The 18,598-nt window shown below is 37.9% G+C and overlaps 1 protein-coding gene and 1 non-coding gene across 5 annotated transcripts in view; one reads left to right on the forward strand and one right to left on the reverse strand.

Moving 5' to 3' along the window:
• Positions 1–18,598, forward strand: part of STAT4 (signal transducer and activator of transcription 4) — a 151,560-nt gene that overhangs the window by 53,469 nt on the left and 79,493 nt on the right. The gene's annotated exons all lie outside the window — the stretch shown is intronic.
• LOC126933350 (U6 spliceosomal RNA) lies at positions 1,959–2,065 on the reverse strand. The gene has a single exon (XR_007718572.1). It is a non-coding gene; the product is annotated as a U6 spliceosomal RNA (small nuclear RNA).

Below are 18,598 nucleotides of genomic sequence, written 5' to 3' on the forward strand. Positions count from 1 at the left end.
AATACTCTACAGTGTACTGTATTCAATACGGTATGTGAGATATTCAACACTTTATTATGTAATAGGCTTTGTGTTAGACAATTTTGCCCAATGCTAGGCTAATGTGTTTTGAGCATGTTTAAGGTATGATGTTCAATAAGTTAGGTGTGTTAAACACACTTTCAATTTAGAATATTTTCAACTGATGATGGGTTTATTGGGACGTAGCCCCCTCGTGAGTGGAGAAACATCTGTATTTTGAGAATATGCTACATGTGAGAGAAGGTCAAGCCGGAAGCAGGAAGGGTGGAGAAAACCTTTCAGCAGAAGGAGGGAGACACTAAACCTCTGGAAGCTGAGAGAAAATGTACTCACTCCGGAGAGGAGTAAGGACTGACGTGAACGGGAGTCCAAGACACACCTAGAACTAGCCTTCACCTGGAGAGGCGGGGAGGTGGTCTTTCTGAACCACCCCAACTTCCCATGAGCTAAGTCAGGAGCTCTGACACTCTGGACTCTAGGAATAAAGCAGATCTTGAAGTTCCTCAAACAAAATGCAGTACAATGACAAAGTGGTTGAGATTCACTTAGAAATTGCACAGGAGAGCTATTTTTTTTTTTTTTTTTTTTGAGACTGAGTCTCGCTCTGTCGCCCAGGCTGGAGTGCAGTGGCCAGATCTCAGCTCACTGCAAGCTCCGCCTCCCGGGTTTACACCGTTCTCCTGCCTCAGCCTCCCGAGTAGCTGGGACTACAGGCGCCCACCACCACGCCCGGCTAGTTTTTTCTTGTATTTTTTAGTAGAGACAGGGTTTCACCATGTTAGCCAGGATGGTGTCGATCTCCTGACCTCATGATCCGCCCGTCTCGGCCTCCCAAAGTGCTGGGATTACAGGCTTGAGCCACCGCGCCCGGCCCGAGAGCTATTTCTTTTCACTGCCCACTCTGTTTCATGAGAAGGTTATACACTCAAACTGAAAGAGGTGTAGACTGAGGTCAGATATTATGTCATATTTTAATACAAGGTACTAAAGTGCATCACTTTTGTGCATCACTTTTTAAAGATGGTTTTATTGATGCAAAATAAGCATATAGTAAAATACACAAAGTTTAATTGTATAGCTCAATGAATTTTTTTATATACATCCATATAACTACCACCAGTTCCAGTCGTAGAATTCTCTCCCATGCTTTTCCTAGTCAGCATCAGTCACAAAGATAACCACTATTCTTGTATCACTGTAGATTTGTTTTGGCTGTCTTGAACTTCATATGAGTGAAATTTCACAGAATAATTTTCTGGAGTTAGACTTTTTTCACTCTATGTTATGAGATTTATCTGTATTTTTCTTTGTTTTGTTTTTAATTACAGCTAATATTCCATTGTATAACTGTAGTACAATTTATTTATTCATTCTCCTGTGGGTGGATACTTAGACTATTTCCAGTTTTTGCTTATTATGAATGAAACTCGGAAACATTTTTGTTTGTATCTTTTAGTAGTGGGTATAAGCACTCATTTCTTTTGAGCATATTCCCAGAAGTAGAATGGTTGGGTAATAGGGCATTAAGATGTGTGGATTTAGGAGATGCTGCCACACAACTTTCCATGGTGGTTGTGGTAATTAACACTGTCACAGAAGTGTGTGAGAGTTCAGTTGCTCTGCTTCCTAGTCAACACATGTTACTGCCAGTCTTTTTTTTTTTTTTTTCATTTTTATGAATTCAGGGTGTGTCTAGTAGCAAATCATTGTAATTTTAATTTCCATTATCCTGATGATTAATAATGTTGAGAATCTTATGCTTTATGGCCATTTTGATATCCTCTTTATTTTTTAAAATTTTTGTAGGTACATAGTTGGTGTATCTGTTTGTGGGGTACATGAGATGTTTTGATACAGGCATGCAATGTGAAATAAGCACATCATGGAGAATAAGGTATTTCCATCCCCTCAAGCACTTCTCCTTTGAGCTACAAACAAAAAATATGGAATGCTTTACAAATTTGTGTGTCATTCTTGATCAGGGGCCATGCTAATCTACTCTGTATCATTCCAATTTTCGTATATGTGCTGCAGAAGCAAGCACTAATATCCTCTTTTTTTTAAGTACCTCTTGAATTCTTTTGCCTATTGATTGATTGATTGATTGATTGATTGAGACAAGGTCTTGCTCTGTCACCCATGCTGGAGTGCAGTGGCTCAATCACCGCTCACTGCAGTCTCAAATTCCCAGGCTCAAGTCATCCTCCCACCTCAGCCTTCTTATAGCTGGGACCACAGGCGCATGCCACCATAACAAGGCAGGGTCTCGCCATGTTGCCTAGGCTTTTTGACCATTTAAGATTTTTTTATCTGTCTCTGTTTTATTAATTTTTAATTCTTTACATATTCCAAGTGGGTCTTTGTCGGAATATGTATTGCTGATGTCTTCTACACTGTTCTTTACCTTTTCAGTCTCCTCTACATGGTGTCTTTTGATAAACAACAGTTCTTAGTTTTAATTTAGGCTCAATTTTTTTAATTTTTAAAATGTTACCACTCTTTGTGTCTTTTTTTAAGAGAAATCTTGCTTGCCTTGGATTGTAACATTCTTCTAGGTTTTCTTCTGGGACCTTTAGTGTTTTAATCTTTTACATTTAGGACTATGATCCATTGGATGCCTTTTATATCTGGAAAGAGATAGGGGTAAAGTAGGCTTTTTCCGTGTGGACGCTACACTGGACCTTAGCCAAAAGACTGAGAAGCTATCCATGTGGGTATCTAATTGACCCAGAGCCATTTATTGAAATGACCATCCCTTCCTCATTGCACTGCAGTGGTGTTTTTGACATGAATCTGGGAACTTTTATTTATGTGAGTCTCTTGTATGTTAGTCTATTTGTCTCTCCCTGCACCTATACCACATTATAGATAACTACCATAGATTTGTAGTCTTGATACATGACAGTAAAAGTCTAGAAACCTTGTTCTCCTTCAAAATTGCCTCGATTTTTCTTGATCCTTGGAATTTTCATATAAATATTAGCACTAGCTTGACAATTTCAACAAATAAACCTGCTGGGATTTTCATTGGAATTACACTGAATCTATAGATCATTTTGGGAAAAAATGACATCTTAATAATTTTGACTCTTCCAATTCATAAACACAAAACATCTCTTCATTTGTTCAGGTCTTCAGTTTCTCTTAGCAATGCTTTACAGTGCTCTTAGATAAGTCTTTCACATCTTATGGATGTACCATAATTTAACTAACCCTCTGGAAATAGGCATTCCTTTTCCATTTTTACTCCATTCTATCTTTATAAGCACAATGAAATTAAAAGCCTCACATGTATTTTAAATTATTTAAAGTGCCATAATTGGCATCTGAAACAACTCATTCTCCTCTCCTATATTCTTATCGACCAGCAAGAATTCAAAGGGCAAAGAACAACCCCCAGGGTGTCCCATCCTTCGGTTTTTAAACTACAGCAGAACCACCTCAATCTATTTCCTATTATTAAAATCTCTAGGGAACGATATTGCATGAGCAGACTCGGTAGCCTTTCCAAACCCTTACCAATATGATCAGGAACTTCCTCCTCTTGTCACTTGTGCTGTAAATTAAACACATTTTCCCATTGTTCACTTAGTGAGCAAAAGAATTTATCAATGAATGGAAGAACATTATCTCATCTTTTAAAAAATACTTATTTATACATTAGAAGACAGAAACTGTATTTTGGGGACTATTAATTTCCCAAGTCTATAACGTTTTAACTCTACTAAAAAGCTAGATAAATATAGATTCTAATCTCCAAGTTTGTTGATGAATGAAAGAACATGTACCTGGTAAAATGTTCTGTGTAAGGCCTTTTGATAAGCAGGTGAACAACTTTGGTTTCAAGTCTTCTCTCAAAGGTGGCCAACTCTAATAAACTATTAGGCATCAAACCACATGAATGCTGAGCTCTGTAGGGGGCTCATCTCTGAGTTCTTATGGGTCATATCTTTTTGACAATGCAGCTTAGTATCATATTTACTGATTATTAAATAACTTTTTTATTACCAATGTGATACATACATACCCAACCAAGTTTAGAAAATATAGATGTGCAAAAAGAATCTGTAATTCTATGTTTAACTGAAAACCACTGTGAACATTATAGTATATTTCCTGCCAATATTAACTTATTTTAAAATTAATATTGTTTTAGAGTCTCCTTCCTAAGCTCTATACATTCACTTAGTCAACATCTTTCCATGCCATTAAATACCCTTTTTAGCATATTTTAATTCACCTATTAATTGGATGTTTATTAATTATTCAGTTTTTCACCAGTTTGCACAGGTGAAGTACACATACCTATTGTTAAAATTTCATTCATATTTGTGATTATTTTGTCAGAACCATAGGTCTTAATTCTGTGCATCAAAACCAGTTGTGTTCGTCTGGGCATCGTGGCTCAAACCTGTCATCCCAGCACTTTGGGAGGCCAGCATGGGAGGATTACTTGAGACCAGGAGTTCAAGGCCAGCCTGGGCAACGTAGTGAGACCTCATATTTACAAAAAACAAAAATAGAAAAACTTAGCCAGGCATGGTGGCATGCACATTTAGTTCCAGCTCCATGAGAAACTGAGGTGGGAGCATCACCTGAGTCCAAGAGTTTGAGGTTGCAGTGAGCTATGATCAAGCCACTGCACTCTAGCCTGGTCTACAGAGTGAGACCCCAACTCATAAAATGATCATAATAATCCAAGTTTAATGTGACAAAGCAATTCCATTTCTAGATAATTATCATACAGAAATTCTCACATAGATAAAGAAAAGGATATACATTCAAGAATGATCATCGTATTATTGTTCATAATAAAAATGCAAAAATGATCTTAAAAAGTCTATCCTTAAATGTCCACAATGATTAAATAAATTGAAGTATCTCCATGCAACTTATAGCACTATTAAAAAATTATATCTGAATATGCTGAAATGGGATAATGACTATATTATGTTATTGAATAAAAAAACACAAAACAATGTCTATATGATTACCTGCAGGGAATCAAGGGAGGAAGTGAAAGATTAAGATCTCACCAATTTTTGATTTTTCTATTACTTGAACTTTTAAAAAATAGGCCCCAATTATATTAGTATTAACAAACAAACAAACAGGTTCAACAGATTCCCAGAATTCACTCCCAGAATCTCAAAGGAATGGGGCCCAGAGATCTGCAGTTCATAAAGCTTCACAAATGTTCTAATAAACTGCCAAGGTTGAGACCACAGCCTTAGGATAAATTTCTAAAAGTGGAATTACTATGTCAAAGGGTGTGAAAAATGTTAAGGCTTTTTATAAGAATTGCCAAATTGTCCTTTAGTAACGTGCCAATTCACATTCCCACCAGCAGTGCATAAAATCTCATTCTATCATCAACATGAGTGGTATAAAGTGTTTTAATCTTTGCCAGTTTGATAGATGAAAAATGCCAGGTCTGATTTATTTTGATAGAAGCGCTGGTTTGTTGCATTTGGTTCTCTTTGGAGGACACTCTGTCCCATCTATCTTCCTGTTGAATGGTGTAGATAGATACATCCTTCTCAGTTTCTGTTTCATTACAAAAATCACTTGGGGAACTTGTTAAAAGTGTAGATTTCCAGCTCCCATTTCCAATTTTGACTGAATAGGTCGAAGGTGGAATTTGAGAATGTGGCTCGGAGAGATAGGATTCAGGGAGTTCACAAAGGAGGGATGCATCCAGGCATCGGAAGAAAAATAAGCAATGGTGGATTTAGGGTCTGAGTATTTTGTATTCTTAGAATTGACTCTGCTCATTGCTTGCAATGCCCTCTGCCCAGGATGCAGTTTCCTACTCCCCTAACCATCCTTCAAGTTGCAGCCCACGTCCTGCTCTATGTGTCATTAAAATCCACATCGAATTTTCTCTCCTCTGCACTCCCACAGCACTTAGTGTCCGAACAACTCATCCCGACGCTTAATCACACGCTGCAATTACTTTAGATAGATGAGAATTGACTTACAGTAATAAAGATAGAGTCTAATGAGAGTTGTAGAAGTATTATTTTAGGACAAGAAGAAATGCCCGAGGATATCTTGGAAGATAATCCTGCAATAAATTACATTTGTGTTGGCACTAAATTAGATGCAATGGCAAGTCTTTGAAATTTGAAGTCAGAACAGCCTTAAGCTATTAGAAACTTATGCTTCTCTGCTAAAATAAGAGACTACTTTTTATCTTCCAAACTGGCAAAGATGAAAATCCCTTGATACCATTTTTGATTTGTTGTGGGACTGAGCAGCTCAGGTAATTCTAATAATCAGACAAGTTTGGGAAAGAATGCCCCACACTCAGTGTTCTCAGCATTGCCTGCTTTATTAGAATCCCTAATGACACATTTGAAAATTAGCCATGCTCAGCCCCACTCCAGAGATTCTGTTCCTATTGGATTTTGTAAAGCTCCCCAGGTAATTGTAAGATGTAACCAAGATTAAGACTCTGCTCAAAGTAATGCAAAAAGAATCACATGGAGATCTCACATATATTTCACTATTCTTTGCCACTCCAACAGGAGGGATATTTGAGTTGCTTTCTTAGTGGAAGTGATGGATTCCCAAAGATTTATTTACTGCCCACCTCAAGCATCTTGTCATTTCTGAGACGTTTGAGTAAATTTACTTTCAGTCATTTATTCATTCAACAAGTATATGTTGGGGAGTTTCTCTGCCAGGAACATTTCTGATGTTGGGATACAACAGGCAATAAGACAGAGGTGTCTCCTGCCCATGATGTATGTAATGTACCAAAGAGGACAGTAATTAAATAAGTATTTGCAAGTAATTATACTGGAGCTGAGTCTTCAAGCAGCCTTCAGTGGTGTCCTGCTTTACCCAAGAAAGTTAAGTGAAATGGACTGTTCACAAAGCATGCCACCTTTGTCTAAATTTCATGCAATATGCTTTTAAAAAAATTCTAAATCTACAAGGTTATTCCTTTTAATTTATTGTATATCATAGGTATAAAAGCACTGTATTATCAAACCAGTTCCCTCTTGTCAGCATCAGTGAACAAAAGGTACGTATGTGATCTTGGCTTCACAATGGGAATGGAGGAGTACCATTGACCCTGTCCAGCATGGCCTTTACCAAAGCATTCCATGTCATGAGCAGAGCACAATTCAAGCAAATGAAGTTTTTCTGACAATCCAACACATTCTAAGTTTTTTCTGTGGTTATAATGTTCATTTCAACCAAACATACCATATGATTAATACCTTACTCCTGCAGGAAGTAAGCAGTAATATAGAATAGATACAGTCTTATCTGGCCTTCTGTAAGTAGCCCTACTTGAATAGTCAGAAAGAGGACCTAGTGTTTAGAATAAGAGTACATTTTTGGACTCTTCTTCACCCACCAAATTGAAGCTTATTGATGAATATAATCCTGGCATGACATACACAAGAAAATACACAGTTTATTCTTCACTGTCTATGCATTGAGAGAAAGTCAATATTTCTGAGGACTGAGGTCAGGTACCACCTGAATCACCCAGATACTTAATGTAACTTAAGATTCTCATTGGAAACAAGCTATTGTGATTTTGCTTGTGGGAGGAGCATTCTGTCCAACTGTCACAGGTAACTAAGGACCTGATGAGACACAATGGAAATGGCTCGTCAGCTTTTGCAGAATCTGATAAGATAGCATCAAGACCAAAGCAGATGTTTTCAAAACAGTAGAGTTCTCCAAGACATTGAAATGTGGTTGACAGGTTATGTCTTGCACAAATGAACCAGGCAGAGGGACAAGTGGATGATGGAATCCAACCCATACCCCTCTTATGAAGCTATGTCTCCTAGTGTGAGACATCAAGGTTGCTTTATTTCATTGGATCCATTCCTAACCTCCAAAGAATTATTTTCCTCTCTGAGCCTTGAACAATAGCTTTGTTCATCACCAATGAAGCAGACATTTCATGGCTGCTTACATGTCTATGTTTTCTTTTAGCTTGTGAGTTTTTGAGAACAAAGGACCAGGAATCACCTTGACAAACGGGTTCTTGGTGAATGGGTTTTTGATGAAATGACCTGGAGGTGGAATTATCTCTTTCAACTTTGGATTCCCAATACTCAGCACAGTGTGTGGCATATCTCAGACACTCCATAAGTTTTGGGAGAATTGAAAAACAGATACTTTTTTCTGTTAATAAAAGTAACACATTTTCATACTCGTAAAAAAATCAACATACCAAATATAGAGGGGAAAAACAAATTTACCTTTTTAATCACGTAAACTAATGTGCAATTCAGTACATCAGTTCTGGAAACAAAAAAATAACAACAGTAATAATGACAATACATGAAAGTCTGTGAAATTTTGCCTGCGAGGGTAGGAACATACCTTCCCACTGCTTCAGCAATACATTATGCGGCTGCTGAGCTGAATTGAAAGCAGAACTCCATCCTCTTCAACATTCGTAATTGTTGTCTCTCCACTCCAAAGGCAACCCCCAGCTCTGTAGCCCGTAAAGAAGCATGATCTATAGCAGTGGTCCTGGCAAGTGAAATGACTTTGTAGGAGAGCCCCAGTGCTTTGATCATAGTCAAAAGTGACGTCACTTTTGATAGGATGTGTCATGATGGTGTTGTCACTTGAAGTGACTTCATATTTCTAATAAGTGCTCAGCTGAAAAATATGCAGAGAATGGAAAACACAAGTTACGCAACTGAGAGTTGTGACTTCCTGTTAAACTTAACGGAGGAGGTGAGAATAGAACAGTAAGAAAAACGATACTGAAATGCTTATTTTTTAATATATCATTTCTTCTTTTGCTTTCACCACTTTTCTATACTGCACACAAAATGGACCACAGTATCCATTTATTATATACCATATGCATATGAAAAATAACATTTTAGATATGCAAGGGACCTAAATAATAATATGTATGCAACAAATAACCAGCAAAATTTATTTTTAAGGACATTCTATTCATTTATGGTCTCATTACCATGACTTTGGTAAGACTTCAGGCTATAAATTTTATTCCTTGGCCAACTTTAAAATTATTTTAGCAGTTTAGTATTGAATACTATAACACTTAAGGGTTGAGCTTTTCATTACGTTCACTGGAAATTATTCTTGTCTCTATCACAATTCAGTTAGATGCACTAAGTCTAAAAAGCTACCTAAGTTGTAAAACAATTATGGCCCAGATTAAATTATAACAGCAGCTTCCTGTATATCACATCTTAGATCAGACCACAGTTTTCTTCAGAAACAATGTATTTTAAACATCAGATTTGATCAGCCATAAACTCTAGGGGAACCTCCTGTCTGTGGTGGTTGAGCAGAAGGGAGAGGCGTATCAAAAATGATACGTATGAAAACATGTTCTTTATATAAATCACATTCTCTATTCCTGTAACATTTCTGTAATGTTCTCTGTTGCTCTTGGGAGTACTCTCTGTACAAAAAGTGTACTTTTAAAAAAATAAGGAATTTTCACAGATTTTCTTTATACTGGTTTCCGTAATTATTTTTTCTCTATCCTATTTCCCTGATCCTTTTGCTGAAACTCCAATTTGGAACACTCTCTAAATTTCATCTTTAACCTATTTAATCTTTCTTCCACATGACAACAAAACACAAATTTGGCCCTAGTGGTACCTAATTGCCTTCTTACATCTCCCTGTGAAGCCAAAAGTTTCCCTGAATCTCTTAAACCAATTCAACCTTCTTCAAATTTGACTACCTTGTATATGTTTCTGAGCATTATTTATATCCAATGCTGTTTCATTCTGTCAAATGCAGCACTTTTCCTTCTCTTCAGTCCAATAAATTTGAAAAAGTGCTTTCTCCTGTGTCCCAAGCTCTGAACTATAACCCTGTTGGAACTCTCAAGATCAAAGGAACAACTATAATATAGGTACTAAGAGACAAGTTCAGATGCAAAGAAGGAAAAATAGGTGAGAGAAAGCTTGTTTGGTGCGACTATTCACAGCAGTCAGATCAGGGCCTGGCAATAATTGCTGTTCAGTACAAATTCGTGGAACAAATAAATGAGTGGCACCAGTAATGTCTGCCAGCACTGGCTGTAGTTGTATGGGCAGGATCTTCGTAAGCAAAGGGGTGAGCAGGTGTTACAAGTGGGTAACACCATGTATGCAAAGACACAGAGGCAGGAAAGCAATGAGACATGGGGAGCTTAGACCAGCACAACTGATGGGCCCACTTGTCCAACTCATGTGAGTATTCCCAGATGGGCAAGAACAGCAGAGAGCTATGGGAATGCCCTTCCTGCAAGAGAGCAGAGTGAACCGGTAGTACAGTGCAGGGCTAAAAGATTCTTTTTCTTAATATATTTGCTCTATTATAGGACTGAATATTTTATGCTTAATTCTGAGTCACAGAATAATTATTGCTTTCAAAAAATTATCCTGAATTTTCCTTCTATGGTTTGTCCAAAGAGCTCTAGATTTGAAGACAGAGCATCATTGTTCTTGTTCCACATCTACCATTTGTAACTGGGCGACCTTCCCCTCCCTAGGCTTCAGCGTTCCTCACTGCAGAAATGGAGTAATAATAACACCTCACAAAGTTGTCAAAAATGAGATCATATTTGGGAAAGTAATAACAGTAATAACAAAAGCTTCCTTTTTCTTAGATTGATTCATTGCTTCTTTTGGTTTCATCACTATCCTAAACTACATATAGATTGTGCCACAGAACATGTTTTAGTAAAAAGTATATATGCATACATATACCCATTTGTATTAATCCATTTGCAAATATGCAGCTTAGAACAATGATGACCATTTACTCTAGAAACACCAGTACACAGTGCTACTTTCATTACCTCATTATATCCTCACAACAATCCTGGCAGGTACGTAATGTTATTTCCCCCATTTTACAGATGAGGGAACTGAGGCTTGGAAAGGTCACACTGTTGCCCAAGGTCACATAGCTAGGAAATGAGAGAATTTGGATATGATTTGTTTTTTTTTTTAATCCAGAGTCTATGCCCCAAATGCTACATACATGTAGGTACTTTCTCCAAATTTTGTCTTTATATTTCTCCAAAAACATGTAGTTTATGATAATTTCTAGCAACCTTAAAGAGGTATAATGATGTATAATAAATACATATTTAAAGTGTACAATCTGACAAGTTTTGACATAAGTATACACCCATGAAATCATTACTACAATCAAGATAATAAAAATACCCAGCACCCATAAAAGTTTCCTCATGTCCCTTCCTAATCCCTCCCTCCTACCACTCTGTGCTCTGTCTGCCAGCCCCAGGCAGCCATTGATCTGCTATTGTTCACTATAGATCAGGCTGTATTTTCTAGAGTTCAATCTAATTAGAATCATACAGTATGCACTCCTTTCTTTTTTTCTAACAGATAGGATCTTTCTCTGTTGCTCAGGCTTGAATGCAGTAATGCAATCAGAGCTCACTGCAGCCTCAAACTCCTGGGTTCAAGCACTCCTCCCACTCAGCCTCCTGAGAGCTGGAACTACAGGAGAGCACCACCATTCCTGGCTAATTTTTTATTTGTTTTTATTTTTCGTAGAGATGGGGTCTCACTATGTTGCCCAGGCTGGTCTCTAACTCCTGGCTTCAAATGATCTTCATGCCTCAGACTCCCAAAGTGTTGGGATTACAGGCATGAGCCATCACACTCAGCCCCATGCAGTTCTTTTTAACTGGCTTCTTTCACTCTGCATAATTATTTCAAGATTCATCCACATTTTTGCATGAATCAAGTGTTCATTTCTTTTTATTACTGAGTAGTGTTCCATTGTATGGATATACTACAGCTTGTTTATTTATGATCATTTGAAAAAAAATTATACTCCGAAATATTCAAGAACTGAAAAAGCAAATTATATTCTTAAATTGTTAATATTCTGCTTCTTAATTTACATTTACTTTAAAATTTGTTATGCATGTCTTCCTAAAATGTTAACTATATCTCTAAATTGAAAAAGAATGGGATAAGAAGTTAAATAGAAGAGAGGAAAAGGATAAGGCATTGTCCCCCAGATATGACATCACTCCCGTCTTAAATTAATTTTGAAACCTGACTCTTGCATGCATGCATATAAAATCTGTATTTTTGCTTTCTATATGTAATATTCTACATTTGAAATTTTATATTTAAAATATAATTCACTGGTCATGATGGCTCATGCCTGTAATCCTAGCACTTTGGGAGGCTGAAGCAAGTGGATTGCCTGAGTTCAGGAGTTCAAGACCAGCCTGGGCAACATGGTGAAACCTCGTCTCTACTAAAAATACAAAAAAATTAGCTGGGCCTGGTGGCACACGCCTGTAACCCCAGCGACTCAGGAGGCTGAGGAGGGGAATCGCTTGAACCCAGGAGGTGAAGTCTGCAGTGAACCGAGACTGTGCCACTGCACGCCAGGCTGGACGACAAAGGGAAACTTGGTCTCAAAAAACAAACAAACCAAAATTTAAAAAAATATATAATTCAATGTAGTGCTCTAAATTTTAGAAACTCAGTGATATGGTACTTCAGTTGTATCAACTGAAATTCATGCATTTTCTTCTTGGCAATATAGTTATAAGTGGCCAATAAATTCTCCACCTTGGATACATGTATACCATGAAATAAAAAGCACTTTAAAGAAAGACAAAAAGTCTTTTTCAGACCTTCAAATTGGAATTAATATGACACCCAGCTCCAAATGTTGTGTTAGAGATACCCATGGATGTCAGATAGGCTAGAGTCTGGCTTCCCTCAGCCCGTTTCCCTGCCTATAAAATAGGAATACTAGCTATCTTGCAGGGCTACAGTAGATTTTGAATGAGATGATATGTGTGAGCACAGGGCATATAAAAGGCATTTATAAATGTTATTCCCCAGTGCTAGTTCCTCCCATGTCCCTTATTTTTAAGACTTTAGCCTCCCTGGAAACTTTCATATGCTTCCCAACACTGATCACAGAGCCAGACACATAGCTGAAACCTGAATATTGCTGAATAAAGACCTTTTCTTCCTAGCTCTGGCATCAATGCAAATCTATGTTTGTGCAGACTGAGGAATGGTTTTGTGGTCATGTTTCCATAGGGACATCTAGTATTGTTTCTTCAAGTGGTTGAGGCTGCTGTGTGGCCAGCATCTGATGCAGAGCCCCATGGAAGGTGCAGTGGTTGGATCCTAGGTGGGTGGTGACAACTCATATTGGAAACCAGGGGTTTGCATATTGTGGCCTTTCTCAATGAATGGGGGCCCCTGGGAAACGTAACAGCCTTAAGGCACAGTTTAGACTAGCTAGAGCGTTGATATTCCCTCAAAGGAGGTAATTAGTAAACCAAGTACCATGCAATTGTGAAGTGCCCAAAGAAATTGCCAGCAAGCCCCATCAAGGGACCCTTGGAGACTTGAAGTGCTTAGAAAACTGACCATGTTGAGTTAAAAAACGATCACAGAAAACCAACAGTGGGATCCTTTTTGAGGGATAGACTTGGGAAATAATAGAATGAAAACATTCTAAGGACCACTGGAATAAGAGAAATCTAATGCAAGCTAAAACATGAAGGAAGGATCATTAAAATGTTTAAACTTCTCCCTACACTATTGAAAGCCTTCTGGAGGGGCTTTGACCTGGTTTGAGTTCCAGGTCGGCCTTTAACGAGGCACATGATCCCAACAAAGCCACCTCATTTCACAAATCCTCAATTTTCCCATGCGTGAACTGGTGAATTCATAGCATCTATGTTTCTGAATTATTTGAAGGGAGACTACCTGAGATAAGAGTGGGAATAGACAAACCAAACACAGAGCCTTGGATGTAGTAGGTGTTCAATAGATACTTGCTGAATGAATATCTGAAGGAGACATTCTCTTCTTAGCTATCCAAATGGAACTCATCACTCTGGCTTCCCCCCTTGTCTTTAAAAAAACAAAACAAAACAAAACAAAAACCCTGTCATTATATTTTTATAAGTTTCTTTGAAAAGTTGAGAGATTTTTTCACCAAAATGAATAGAATTTCCTTTTGGCCTCTGTTTTTCGCTTGTAGAAATGGAGATAATTCCCCCTGCCTCCTAGTGATGCCGTACGACCCACAGGAAATCAGTGAAAGCACTCAACAAACATCTAAAATGCTTCTCTTCTCAGTAGCAGATACACTTACTAGTGCATTGCTAATCCTTACAGGTGTGTGAACAATTCAAATAGTTGGCAAGTGCCTTTGATAAATAGGAAAGTAAATAAAGCTAATAATTTGTCATTTTTCCAGTAGAAACCAAGAGGCTTCTGTTTTTGCCAAGTGGAAAAAGGTTTGTCACACAAACAGTTTTATTTTTCAGAAAGTGTAATAGACATGGAAAATTCAATTAAGGAAAACTATTTTGTTAGTGAGTCTTTATCAAATTTTGAAGGGCATGTACACAGTGTTTTAGAAATTTAGGGGGGTTTCCATTAGTGAATAGCACTTGTTTTGGCTGTGACCTTTTAGCTGGTTTAAATCTGTCGGGCCCAACCACAGAATCACGGTCCCAGATCATGCACTTGTTTTCTCCTTTTAACCTATTCATCACCGTTTTGCTGATGTTGACCAAAAGGTTTCCTTTTCTAAGTAAGAAAAATCCATCTACTTTTAAGCTCTGTATAACTTGCATGCATGAAGTGCTGAAGTGAAATAAGCAATGTTTCACCTGTCCCTTTTCTTCTTCCCCCACCACCACCTCCTCTTCATTTCGTATTTGACTTATTTGTCCTGAACACTTCAAAGTCAGTTTCTGAATCTGTTTCTCAATGCATCATATGTGCAAGTGAAAGAATCTGTTTTCGAAAGGATGTTCATCTTCAATGAACAAGACTGTCACCATCATTAAGTTTATAGTCATAAGGTTTACTTTTTTCTCACTAAGTTCTCTTATTTTCTGTTACTTCTCTGTAAGGTAAACAGTGATAATGTCTTTTTTTTTTTTTTTTTTTTTTTTTTTTGAGATGGAGTTTCAATCTGTTGCCCAGGCTGGAGAGCAGTGGTGCAATCTTGGCACACTGCAACCTCTACCTCCCGGGTTCAACAGATTCTCCTGTCTTAGCATCCCAAGTAGCTGGGATTACAGATGCCTGCTACCATGTCTGGGAAATTTTTCTATTTTTGGTAGAGATGGGGTTTTGCCATGTTGACCTGGCTGGTCTTGAACTCCTGACCTCTGGTGATCCACCCGCCTAGGCCTCCCAAAGTGCTGGGATTACAGGCGTGAACCACTGCACCCGGCCAAGAATGGATAATGTCTTTATTTCATCCTTGGTGTGCTTCAAGGATTATAATAATAGTTTTCAGAGATCATGAAAATTACTCCATTTTGTAAAATATGGGCATCAATGAAAGAAATGTTCTATAGAAACTTTGGGCCCTTCATCCTATAGAAATGTTGGGACTTCTCATAATAAATACCTGCTGAAAAACTAAAGCTATCATCAAGATTCTCTTCCTGTGACCATACGTTAGGACATCAGGAAGGTATGGTAGTAATCTGGGTTGCAAAAATAAATTGTCCTGAATGTTTTCCCTCGGCCCGTAAACTGACGCCATATTTGCTAACCTAACAAACAAAACACTACATCAAAACCGAAAGATGGACACAGAATTTAAGGAAGCCTAATGTTTAACTGTACATGGGTCCACAGATCAGATACCTGGGGTTAAAACCCTGCCTCAGATTTATTAGCAACATGTTTTTGGGCAAGTTACATAACCCCAGCCTCCCCTGCACCTTGCTCTCTTTATCTTCTGTGTAAAATGGAGATAGTAATAGTATTATGCCCATTACTATAGGGCTGTTGTGGGGACCAAATGACAGTTCAATTAGAGCTTAGTGTGGTGCCTGACACTCAGAAAGTGCTCAATAAATGTTATTTTATAAATATTTTTCTTTAAGATTGTTAACAGGCAGGAAAATTATAAGGAAGAAATAAAGATGGACTCTGGATTTCAGTCAGTAAATAGACTTCGAGTGCATATTGAGTCAGCATGCTAGGTTTGACCCTGGGGATAAAATAACTACTATCATACCAAAGACCTCACAAAACAAGGAGGCTCAATCCCTGAAGCTTTTAACCATTTTTCATCTTACTTATCTCACTGGACACTGTGTAAGAAACATCTATATTTCATTTCACGCAACCATACGTTTCTACTGCTGACATTCATGTGTAGAGTACTTGAATTTCATACATGTGTCTATCAAGTCCAAATATCACTTGACTAACAATCCAAATGCATCACCAAACATGCAACATCTCACCTCCGCAGGCAGCAACATCCTTCTCACCTAGAGTATTACAGAAATATTCCCTTATGAAAATAGGTGTTCTCCACATACTATAAGATTCCTAACAACAGGATCTGCCCTAATTCTAATAGGGCTCACTCTTACAGGGTTGTGCAGTCTTCCTCTGTCCCTGAAGGCTGTATGTTTACTTTTTCTAAAATGATTTGTTGACTCATGCACATTTTTCCCCAGAGAGCTATTCAAATTGAATACATTTTATTTTATTTTATTTTATTTTATTTTAGAGATGGAGTCTCACTCTGTCGCCCACGCTGGAGTGCAGTAGCGCCATCTCAGCTCACTGCAACCTCCACCTTCCAGGTTCAAGCGATTCTCCTGCCTCAGCCTCCCGTGTAGCTGGGACTACAAGCATGTGCCACCACGCCCGGCTAATTTTTTGTATTTTTAGTAGAGACAGGATTTCACCATGTTGGCCAGACTCGAACTCCTGAAGTCAGGTGATCTACCTGCCTCAGCATCCCAAAGTGCTGGGATTATAGGCATGAGCTACCGCACCCAGCCTAATTTTTTTTTTTTCTAAGCAAACACTACACCATGAAACTTAAACAGAATTAGGCATGTGTTTTGATTTGTCTTCTGCCAAGTTGGAAAAATTCCAAGTACCTAGTGATTTATTTGCCACAAAAGCACAAATGAGATCCCAAGGGTTATGGTTTCTTTTGTAACATCTGTATTCTGAGGGATGCCTAATTTATTTTTAGCATGAGATAAGCTGACAACAGAACAGAAAAATTAAGAGAGAAGGAATTGTAATGACATTTAATTCAACTCTTAATATTACTGATGATTCAGTTGAGGTGATAATGACCTGAACAAAATTCCTTAGTAACAGAAAAGCCACCGCAAGGTCCCTCTTCAGCCCCTGCTCTTTCCCCTGTCGTCTTCACAGCAAATTCCAGTGAGGCACCCACAATCTCAGGTCCTCCACAAGGCCCCTGTGCTGATGCCAACACGCTACAGAACTTGGGGTTATTTATTTTCTGTTCATATCCTTTGGCGAGGATAACTAAATACTAAGAAATCAGAAACAACCTAACTGCCCATGACAGAGAAATGACTTCATAGGTTCATCTGACCAAGCCAGGTACTTCAGTACCAAGAATTTATTTAGCGTTGTGTTTTTGAAGACTAATGATATGGAAATACATTAAGTGAAAACTACGGAATACAAACTTTATCGTGATTTCAAATTTTTAAAACTGGAAGGAAATATATTAAAATGTCACCAATGCTTTAGTGGGTAAAATGAAGACTGGCTTTTTATTTTTCTATTTATGCTTTCGCTGTGTTTTATATATTTTATACAGTGGATATGTGTTTTAGTAATCTAAAAGACAATATAATGTAAAAACCAAATAATACTGGTTAAAATAATCTGCTGCACTCATGATCAATCAGGAGAGAGGAGTCCGTAGCTGTAAAGACCACTGTTTTAAAAAGAATGAGCAAACACGCATACGTTGCCTACTGTATGTGTCATCCCTTCATGAATTTGGTGTGGGTAGAACAATGTAAAGGTTTTGGCTTTTATTTTGAAATGAGAAACCATTGGAAGGTTTTGGGTAGAGGAATGGCATGATTCATCTTGGATTTCAATAGGATCACCCTGGCTGCCATGTCGAGAATAACCTTCTGGAAAGCGAGGGCAAAAGCAGGGAACGAGGAAGATGGTGACAAGCCAGGTTACAAAGGAGGGTAGTGGTACAAGGGGTGAAAAGAGTTGGATTCCAGCTACTTATCTATCACAGTGTTAGACTTTGAAAACTATTTTCCCATGATCTGTTTTTTATTATATGGAGATTTAAATATATCTTTTATTTTGTATTTTTATCCACAGAACCTGTGATGACTCTAAAAAGCCTTGGGTATAATAGGCCTTCTCCCTGAAAATAATGCCAAGTCTGATTATACCTTTCCTTTTCAAACAGCTGCCCCTATTCCAACAGTTACCCTGTCTCTGTGGAGCCAGATAAGATGGGCCACTGGGACTTTTTTCTGCTCGAGCAGCACGTGGTCTCAGTCTTAGTCCAGAAGGTCTCAAATACCAGCCAGGACCCATCCTTAATAAAGTTTTTACCAGTTGGCAGCAAAATAAAAGAGTAATAGAAAGATTTTTTGCAAAGTCAAAATTCCCTTTAAAGGATCATTCTTTATTCTTTGACAATACATATCCTTTCAAATCATATGGGGAGGAGTGTTTTATGTTTTATAAAATGATAATGATGTATATGGTGGTTGTGGAGCTTTATTTAATATATACTTATTTAGCAA

The sequence above is a fragment of the Macaca thibetana genome, chromosome 12 (genome assembly GCF_024542745.1).
Source record: "Macaca thibetana thibetana isolate TM-01 chromosome 12, ASM2454274v1, whole genome shotgun sequence".
Classification (NCBI taxonomy): Eukaryota; Metazoa; Chordata; class Mammalia; order Primates; family Cercopithecidae; genus Macaca; species Macaca thibetana.